Consider the following 11,111-nt stretch of genomic DNA (forward strand, 5'->3'; position numbering starts at 1 on the left):
ACTACTCTTAGCAGCATTTTCTGGAAAAGCACAAATTGTACAAGTAGCTCCTGGTTTCATGGGGTTTTGATTTTGTGAGACACCCAAGACACCTTGCATAAAGGTATCGCGTGATGAAAGTTTGTGAGGATGGTGGCTTGCCCAATGGCCTGTCAGTTGAGTTGGAGTTTGTAGGGCACGTAAATGGGATCACCCGTGTCCACTTCTCCTCCTGCCCTTGGAAGTTCAAGGGCAAAAGTGTCTATTAAAAAAAAAAATCATATATTGCAATTCTCTAGTACAAACTGTATTTAAACAAGGTATATCTCTACCTTATTACTTCATTATGAGGGATAAAGATTAGCTAATCGTTGGACCAGAGGCCACCGGTTGCCTAGGGTCCCATAACTGTGACCTGATTGCATCCAATATGCACAAACAGAAGACAGTCACAGGTGATAATATGTAGCTGAAGAGCTAACTGAGTGAGGATGAGCAATATTAGAAAAATTGATCAAAAGGGCAAAAATATCAGAAAAATTTCAACAAAAGTTACTGTTTCTTATAGAAGAGTTTATCTGATGGATAAAAGGCCATCTGCAGTCAAGACAATAAAATTTGGTTAAAATCCCTGTGTGGTTCGTTGGCCAGGCAAAGGCAAGCATTAAACATTAAAAAGGAATACATCAGAAGCAAGAAAAAGGGAGCAATTGATGATAATTAACATGAAATAGAAATTATACAGTGTAGAAAATTACTTGGAAAAGTCAAAAACATTACAGAAAAATTCACATCTGGAATGGATGGAATTCAGATAATTTTACAGTTAGCGAGGAATGAAGCATCTTCTAACAATGCTCATAGCCTGTCAGTAGACACAGTAACATTTTTAATCGTGATACAAAATGCACTAATAATGATACCTGTGTTCTGTAAGTGGGAAGATAAATATTGCACACAGATCGTGACCTACTCTTTGGTCTGTTCGTCATTGAAAAAGCTTTTGGGCAGAACCTAGTTCTGATAAACATTAAATCCTTAGCCCTAGATGCCTTGCACCAAAGCGTCAGAAAATACTTGGTAATTTATGTCACAGCGATGTTCAGCTTAATAAATCTTGGAGTGTCATGGAAACTAGGGGAATCTATTGCCAATGTTGTGCTAATATGAAAAAAAGGTAAATGGAATGACTCAGATTACAATACTGCGTTTTGCCTGACATCGGTCCCTTCCAAAAGAATGGAAAGCCTAACACAGGACTAAACTCGGAGGAGAACTAAGGATAATAATTATTATTCTAATGCAGTGTCCATTCATGTTTAATTCTTCTTTTTACCTTTGTATTTAGGTTTCACTGCAGCTGTAGGGGGGATCTGAGTGTGGATCTACTGACAGCACCACATGCTGCTGTCTGGTTTGAAGAAAAACACAGTGGTGAAGAAATTGCCCATAGCATGCCAATGTTTAAACATTTCCAAATAGTAGCGACCTAGTCTGTTCTGGTTCCCAAATAATGGGGACAAGTGGCCTAAATGGTAGTGATCTAGTCTCTTCTGATTCCCAAATAATGGGGACAAGTGGCCTAAACTACCCACGTTTAGTTTTTAAATCCTTGATTCCCCCACTGCTCAACCACATTCTTCTTAATTCTTTCAGTCTCAGATATCTGATCTCTTTCTGTCTCCATATGACTTCTGTGCTGCTTCCCAGGCCTGCTGGAGGAGAGGCTTCGGTGAAATTCACTCTAGGCATAAATTCAGGACTTTTAAGATCAGAAAAGGTCATTAAATCATCATATAAAAGAATCAAACTGGACAGAGAATAGAATCCCGTTTCTCCTGTATTTATCCTGGTCAGCCATATTCTTCTGAAGTCTAACTTCCAGAAAGGTTTTCCATTTTGCTAAAATATTAAGTGATAGACAGTCAACCACTTCCCTTAAGAACTAAGTCAACTATAATCCTTGCTGTCAAAAAGAACAACAACAACAAAAGCTGTGCTTCACTTTAAATCAAAATTTGTTTGGCTTTAATTTCCAGTTACATTTTTTTAAATTCTTTTATGTCTCGCCACCACATTAAATTAGTGTACAGCTAATTTTATAAATGAGGGCCTGAAAGCAAGACTGGCTGCACAGGACAGGAAACCTTCCTGCAGAGATAACACACTTACAGGATTGTTTTAATCTCTTTGAGAGATTACTTACATTAACTTGTTCAGGTTCCATTGCATTTACCAAGAAAACATAACAATTGCTCGAAGTTCACCAGATGAGTGTTTGTTTGGGGCTGTGACACTCATTTAACATTTGATTGCCACACTAATGGCAATGGCCATTTTGAAGCACGTGTCAGTGCCATAGCGGTGATATGAAGACTGGCACCCCCAAAGCCCAGAATTTCATGCAGATGCTGTAAGCATCTCCTGTGCAGATCAACGCAAAGGGCAGCCCATCCTGCAGTGGAGAGCTGGGGTGCTGCTGATGTCTCGCTCCCATTACACACCCTACATGTGGCTTTTTTACTTCCCATATAAGTTTTGTTACGCTGGAAATAGGGGGAGTCCAAAAGAACATCACCTGGACTTCTCCAGACTAAACAGCTGGTGGCCGGTTACATGCAGTTTTCAAGAGGCTGGATTTGAAGACCCACATGAACCCTTCTGATCTTTGTTCCTGGCTGTGTGGAAGAAATTCAGACTGTGCAAGATCCCCAGAGCACCCCAGAAGTGGAGGATTGGTTTCAGTTCTTTCTATTTTAATAGATGCCACAGAGGAAATGACAAACTGCAGGAGGGAACTCACAGAAAAGCTAGCATACATCAGCTACAGTAACTGTCCTTACTTTTACTGTGAGAAAAGACTGTGCAAAAAGTTATTTAGTGTTGTTTGACCCCATTTCCCTGAGAAGTGAACTACCACTCAGCTTCCAAGAGCATCTGAACATTTTGACTTGCTTATGAGCTTTTGGATGTTGCCATGTATAGGAAGATGGGCAACATAGCAGAAGATCGGCAAAAGGTGGTCTTTTAGCAGATAATTCAGAGCACCTTCTGGGTTTTGCTGTCCTAGCAATTTTTTTGCTTCCCCTTCTGTTTTATTCTTCTATACACAGAGGCTGATTTCACCATTAGTCTCTCTTTTAGAATTACGAATCTAATCATTAGGTCAATCCACTCCTGTAAACGTAAAGACCAAGACAGAGAAGCCTGCAAATGAAAGAATTGTTTTGGCATGGATATATTCTTGTCTGGACACACATACTCAGCAAATTCATAGGATGTTTATTTTGGAAATGCGTATACTGGAAATATTTGCTTACAAAAAAAAAAAAAACCCAAACAAAAAAAAAACCCCAAAAACCAGTATTATTCCAAAAGGGTAGAAAAACATGAGCTTTCCAGCACTGCATTCTTTTGAATCACCTAAAGGTTGTTCATAACATCAATACTCTAGAGAAAGAAAATACAATTTGTAATTGATTCTCAACTACCTGCATTTTCCTTATGTTTTTTTCCCCTAAGCCAGAAAAAGGGTAGTGAAATCTTCTCTGATCTTCTTTTCCATCAAGTGTTCAACCTGATCACGATAAGGAAAGTCTTAGCTCAGAGACCCCATTAACATAACTTCTTTTTTTAGATATGTACACCAGAGCCTCTTTGTTACCTCCCTTTATGTCTTCTTTTTTTTTTTCCTCCCATTTAACCCACACTTTTTATTTGGCAAATCAGTGGCACGACACAGACCTGGTTCCATTTTAACTGTTTCTGCCACTTTTCCTTCCAGAGCCTATGGTTCTTCCAACAGATCTTGTAGAAACCCAAGAATCCCTAGAGAAACAGATAACTACAAAAAAAAATTCAAACTGTTTAGTTCAGCAATACGTTCATATATGATGGTTGCTATTGCAGTTGTTATTCCTCTCAAAGTAAAATATTTATTATGAAGAATGAAAGCTCCATTGCAAGCTGAACAAATGAACAGACCCATTTTATGTTATTCTTAATAGACAGGGGCAAAAAGATTACTTTTCCATATTCTTGTTCCCATTTACTCTATACACATAATTATGAGTACTCAAATAGAAGATTATTATATTCAAAATAAGACTAAATTTGGGGAGTTCTGGTTTCAGCCTTACTTTCTTATAGAATCATAGAATAGTTTGGGTTGGAAGGGTCATCTAGTCCACCCCCCCTGCAATGAGCAGGGACATCTTCAACTAGATCAGGTTGCTCAGAGCCCCATCCAACCTGACCTTGAATGTTTCCAGGGATGGGGCATCTACCATCTCTCTGGGCAACCTGTTCCAGTGTTTCACCACCCTCAGTGTAAAAAATTTCTTTCTTAAATCCAGTCTAAATCTGCCCTCCCTTAGTTTAAAACCATTACTCCTTGTCCTGTCACAACAGGCCTTGCTAAAAAGTCTGTTCCCATCTTTCCTATAGGCCCCCTTAAAGTACTGAAAGCCGCAATAAGGTCTCCCCACAGCCTTCTCTTCTCCAGGCTGAACAACCCCAACTCTCTCAGCCTGTCTTCATAGGAGAGGTGTTCCATCCCTCTGATAATTTTCGTGGCCCTCCTCTGGACCTGCACCAACAGGTCCATGTCTTTCCTGTGCTGAGGACTCCATAGCTGGACGCAGTACTCCAGGTGGGGTCTCATGAGAGTGGAGTAGAGGGGCAGAATCACCTCCTCGACCTGCTGGCCACGCTTCTTTTGATGCAGCCCAGGATACAGTTGGCCTTCTGGGCTGCAAGCACCCATTCCCGGTTCACGTCCAGCTTTTCATCCACCAGTACCCCAAGTCCTTCTCAGCAGGGCTGCTCTCAATCCCTTCATCCCCCAGCCTCTGTTGATACTAGGGGTTGCCCCGACCCAGGTGCAGGACCTTGCACCTGGCCTTGTTGAACCTCATGAGGTTCACATGGGCCCACTTCTCCAGCTTGTCCTGGTCCCTCTGGATGGCATCCCATCCCTTCCTTAAAGTTTTAAAACATAAACTTGGACTTCTTCCTTCCTGAAAATGTTGATCTATTTGAGACATATTAAGTTTATTAAATATTATTACATATAGCTACAAAAATGAGATACTATTTAAAGATTATTGATACTATATAATCTTCTATATGATACTATATAATCATTCTATATGATACTATATAATCTTCTATACTCTAATGAGATACTATATAAATATTATTAAATATAGCTACAAAAATGAGATACTATATACAGATTTTCTAATCCACATATGCCTTCAAAATTGTTAGAAAAAAATGGCGGTTTTGAACATTTAAGACTAACGTTCTGAATATATTGTTTGATAATATCCTTTCTTCTCACGTTCAGACAACGCTCAAGTTATTTCTAGTTGCTTTTCAACTGGTTTAATTAATTATCCCCCTCTCTGGCTTATATTGAAAATGTCAGCCTTTCTAGTTAATCACTTCTTTTAAGAAATCACCCCACAGTACTGACAAAGGCATTGAACTAGAATCGTAGTCAATATGATCTCTTTGGTTCATAAATCTGTTTGAGCAGTCAGCTGAATATTTGTGAAACACAGAGACCGTAAAATCCTTCTCTTGAATTCCCTCATACAGAGGGACAATGCCAGGAAAAGGATTTGAGTTCTACTTACAATCTTGGCCTGGTTTAACAGGGCTTTGTGCACCTTGTTATCATATAAAACACCTGTTTGTAGCTTAATAATATATCTTTGTGCCTTCATAATATGACCGGATAGATAGATGGACAGATAATAGACAGGGTTTTTGTGGCTGGCCCAAAATCTAACTTGGGACTTCCCCATCTCCACAGCCATAGGCAGTCCTCCGAAAATGTGCACTTCTGCTTCATGTGGTGTGGGTGCGGTTACACAGTCTGCAACCCTCGAGAAAAAAAAAGAAGAAGAAGAAAAAAAATCAGTCTGCGACACAGCACCCGCTTCCCCTGCACGCATGAAGCAACAGGAGGAAGAAGCGACCCAGAGAGAACAAAGCTTCTCCTGACTCTGGGCGTCCCCAGATGCCAGCGAGGACCAGGGCGGAGGAGGCTGGTGCCCCCGGAGGGGTCGGCTGGTGCCCCCGGAGGGGTCGGCTGGTGCTGGGGCAGCTGGAAAGCGCCAGGTAAACGAGGGAGCGAGCGAGCAGCTGAGGAAAGGGAAGAGGATGAAGGACAGACTTTTCTCCACCATCCTGTCAGGGGCCATGCAAGCAGGCGAAGCCTCCTCCAAGCACCGGGCTGCCAGGGCCACCACGGGGCTGCCCTGCAAATTCAGTCCACACCAGCACTGCAGCTTTTTTTTCACTCTACACAAGAACACGTTCTCCTGGCCACAGATCTGGCAAGCCAGCCCAGCCTCCCTGCTTTAAATTTTGGCCTGTGTGAGTACTGACCTCCTGTATCTTTAGGTCTTATGAGTTTGACCCTTTTCACACGGAAATAGGTACGGCAAAAATGTGGACATATACCTGCCATTGTGAAGGACGATGGAATATAATTTGTTTTTGCAAGAAATATCAAGGTCACTCGAAGCACAGAAATCTTATACCAGCTCTGGTAAAACCAGCATAGTAAATATAGACACAAGATAAACTAACTGTCTGGTTTTCCATTTGCCTGTGACCTCTATTACTGTTCTTTGTTCCTTTGCCTATAACCTCTATAATTGCCTTTTTGGTCCTTTGGGTCAATATGATTATCAGTCTCAACACTGCTGCTGATCTCAAATTTTTCAAATGAAACCTCATCTGGAAAGTTACAACCCTATTCTATTCATGACTTATTCAAAAAATTCTGCCTTTGACATGCAATACAGAATACTTTCTCTCAGTAATAGAACCATATTCATAAAAGGGTAGCTATTCAGTCTTATCAATTTATTTTCCTTTTGTTACTGTTTACACAAAATAATTTACCTACCCTGCTAACATTTTTCAAAGTATACCCTTGTTTTAATAAGCACTTATGAAAATACAAACTGTACACTGAAAACCAGCATTTGGAGGAGTCCCAGTCTTGAATAAGGTTACTTGGCATGAATTAAATACATGTAATAACGATGTCAGTCTGATAAAAGTTGAATTTATCTCTGTATTTAATGAGTAAGAAGATAGAATATATACAGAGTCTCAATGAGATATTGCTTGTGCTCCCTCAAGAAAGTTGAGGTGTATATTGGTCAATATTGGTAAAACAGTAGATCATTTTCCTTAAACCCGTGATTTCTAAGTAGGGATTCAACCCAGCTGTCAGTGAAATGACTGAAAAAATGTCATTGGCAGCAATATTAATAATGCTCACCTCCATGCAAACCCAAACAATATGCAGTTAGTGTATAAAGAAAAGCATGCTTTCTCCAGCCTCGCTCTTGCAATCTCCCATGCAAGCGACTTAATGCACGTGTGTCTGACTACTGCATGAAACCTGTATTTTGAGAGCCCCAGTCAAGCACATGGCAAGTTCCAAAGACAACAGCTTGAAACATGAAAACTTAACCCCAGCCTTTTTTTTTTTTCCCCATCTTTTCTCTGCCTGGTGCTATTTTTAAGAAAATGTGACAAATTTAAAAATAATAAAGCTTCAATAAGCCTATTCTCTTCAAATTTGGTGCTTCACACAATGCCAGAGGTGTCATGAAAGAAAAATGTCATCCATAATATGTGACTGTTTGGAATCAGATTAGAGACACCCATAATCTGTCAGTAACCTCTGCCTGTAAGGTCACATTACAAATTCTGCATCTATTACTTATGAACATGCTACGTTTCCAGATTCTGCCTCCACAGACAGTGGGTAATTTATGGGGTCCATCAGTTAATAGCTATTTTATATTAGATTCCAACTACATGTACATAAATATTTTCAATAATACATTCACAGAGACAGCGATCAATTTTTTTTTTTTTTTTAACAAAGTGAAATAAAGTGTAGGAGCAGGTAAGAGAGGCTGCTTCCTCAGTGATGACAGGAAAAGCCCAGAGAAATCACCATATGCATAAAAAGAGGCAAATATTTACTAGATAAAAGCCAGGCAGAGAAATTACTACCTAAAGGCTGCAGCTGGTTGTCTCTGTAGATTTAAAGGATCAGCTACCGAGACTGTAATTCTAAGAAAATCTCCTATTAATGGATAAAACTAAACTGCGCACTGTTCAGTGCAGTCTGGGCAGTGAGAAACAAGGTATTCCTTAAGGAAAAGAAAAACTCTGGTTTCTCTAATTGCAGGCTACTAAATTTGCTTCTCTGGCTGTAGTCCAACGCGTCGGTGCGATACGTAGCCGCATCCTGGTGGCAACTGGTGGCTTCCATCACTAGTTCATTTCATAGGTCACCAACCCGCCATCAGATTGTAATGACTTCTGGCTATTTCTAACTGGGATTTGAATCAGTGACCTGAAGTAAAGACACTCATCCTATTACGAGCCTCCTGAGCCATGTAAATTCCAGGGGAGCATTTTTTTTTAATTCTTCTTAAGCTTACTTCATACAGATATAAATGCTCACAGAATATCTGAGTTGAAGAAGAGTCAGGCCCTAAATATTGATAGGAAGCCTCATTCCTCTTTTCTTTAGTGAAGACTCTAGAAATCTCTGGTTTGCATTATTCAATCACTAAGCCACCTATGTATGCAATGGGCATATGAGAGCTGTTTCCACAATTTATCAGCTTTAGTGATGGCTGAATATGCAGATTTTATATTCTAATACATATACCAGAAATACCTGCATACAGATATAAAAAATACTTAGAGTATTTCTTGTGGTGGTTTGTTTCATGTAGACATACTGTACTGAAAAGGTCAGTTTAAAAGCACTGGGAGGACTTCTGGGAAATTTCCTTTCTCTTAAATCATCTCCTGTTACATCAATAACACAGTCCATGAGGTTCGCACTTCCATTGCCACAGATGCTAAAAAAAAAAAAAAAAAAAAATCAATGTAACCCAATTTCTCCCATCTTCATCAAAAAACAGAAATTGAAAGTTCCACTCCAGGAAAAAAGTTTCTGCTAATTCAGAATACGAATTGCAGGGAAACCAAGGCATTTAAAAAAAAAAAGCTCATAGACAACTGCACATGAAAAGTTTAGGTCATTATATTTAATCACATAAAATGAACAAATAGCTGTGAAAAACTGAAATTCCTGGAAATCATGTCAATACCTAACCACAATCAGAGGCTGCAGAGCAATTATTAACCTACTGTTGCTGAGCTTCCAGCCACCATAGGATCACCAGACTATTTTTTTAACCTATTTTAATTATAAAATGTGTTTAGTTGCATTGTTTGCTTCCTACATTTCTTTCTGAAAATCACATAGACAACACCTTTTATATACCCAGTATAAATCAAGGTATTATCCTAATAAAGAATTCTAAGAAAAATAAAAATTCTGAAATTAAAATCAGTGTGAAAAGAGATACTTTCCTTGCTTTACCATCAAGGAAAGAATAACGAATGTTCTAATGTCATAACATTTTTAAATATTCAAAAGTAAAACATATTCTTGATTTAAACTAATAATAAATATATCTGGTGTGGAAAATGTCCTTTGAAGTGACCACAGACAACATGGCTTTCTAAATACCACAAACAGGAGACATTTTACATCATAAGACTAAACACCCTGTTAGATGACAGATAGCGAATAAGCTGTAGACAAAGTAGATCCTTGGCCAGGCCTGTGCTGATCTCTGTATATAAAGCGTTATATACACACGCCCCAGATAGTCACAAAACACAGAAATAGTTTTGTATGAAGAGTTATCAGAACTTACAAGGCAGAGAAGCATTTAGAGGTAACTGCAGCCCAAACAACTCAAACTTCTCAAATTATCTCCAAATTCAGAAACACAACTACTGAGAGAGGACAAAAGAGTAGCATGAGGTGATGCCGTGATTAATTTGCCTTAGCCAGTTTTTTCCACTGTTACCTTCAGGCGCCTAGAGGGGGGTCGCCCCTGGGAGAGGCATTCTGAGGACAACAAATGAGAGAAATGGGATTTATTGGCAAACATCTGAACCCCATCGTGCCCATCCTTTTTGGCAGTCGAGACTGCTTATTTAAGACTTTCTGCATTAGAGAGGACTCACACATGACTTTCTTCACTGTCCCCCCCGTCATGCAGCGCACATTGTGAAGCCTGTCCAGATCTTTGCAGAAGCAAAACACCAGCTCAGTCAGTCCAGCGCTCCCCAGTAAGCACCTGGCTCTCTGCCCACGCAGCGCACTGGCACCCCAAGCCCACACGACACCTTCGCTCATGGGGAGGACAGATGACCTTGGAGGAGGAGGAACAACGGTGGCCAGTCACAGCTTGCAGCTGATGCTGTAGGATCTCCCCAGCCTGCAGACTGGTCCCGGCACTGCTACCTACCATCGTGATCGCCATTCATGTTAACTCTGGGCACGGGTGCACAGAGCTGATCAGCTGGCAGAAACTGGATATTATTGCCGATTGCTATAACACTTCATTGTATTTGATTTTAAAAGGTAATGACTAGGATCCTTGGAGTCATGGGATTGTGACCTGCTCCTGCCTGGCAGAGGTACAACCACCTACAGCAGTGGCTTAAATTATGCAATAGGATCTATTAGAAAGAAAAAAACCCCCAAAATCAAGATTTCCCTTTCTGAACACTCCTGCACCTCCTAGCTCTAGCATGTACATCACCCTCTCTCCTACTGACTCACACAGCCCTAGCTGAACTGTCTGGTGGCTTATATTACATGCTGCAAGTCCTCCAGGAGACTCTTCTTGTATTAAATTATTCCTCAGTTTTCCAATCATTTGTGAAGAGAATTATCTCAGCTTTTACTGACAAAAAAGTTACCTTTAAAATGTGCATATATAAACAAGGCCTATTGAACAAAGTAGTCAAGTTCAGAAATGGAAGAGAATTATTTCTGAAGGGGAATACCTGAATAGAAAAAGTTACTTCAGCTCCCACTATGGGCATATTCCAAAGAAGATTTAAATCACTGGTGCCTTTTCTGCTTGGGTTCAGTGCACTTTGTATCAAACTTCATAAAATATCACTTCAGATGTTCTCATTAGAAAAATATGAAAGATTAAAAACCATCCAGAAACATCAAGGCATATTTTTACAGTCTTAGGGTGCATTGT

Source organism: Mycteria americana, chromosome 2 (assembly GCF_035582795.1).
Source record: "Mycteria americana isolate JAX WOST 10 ecotype Jacksonville Zoo and Gardens chromosome 2, USCA_MyAme_1.0, whole genome shotgun sequence".
Taxonomy (NCBI): domain Eukaryota; kingdom Metazoa; phylum Chordata; class Aves; order Ciconiiformes; family Ciconiidae; genus Mycteria; species Mycteria americana.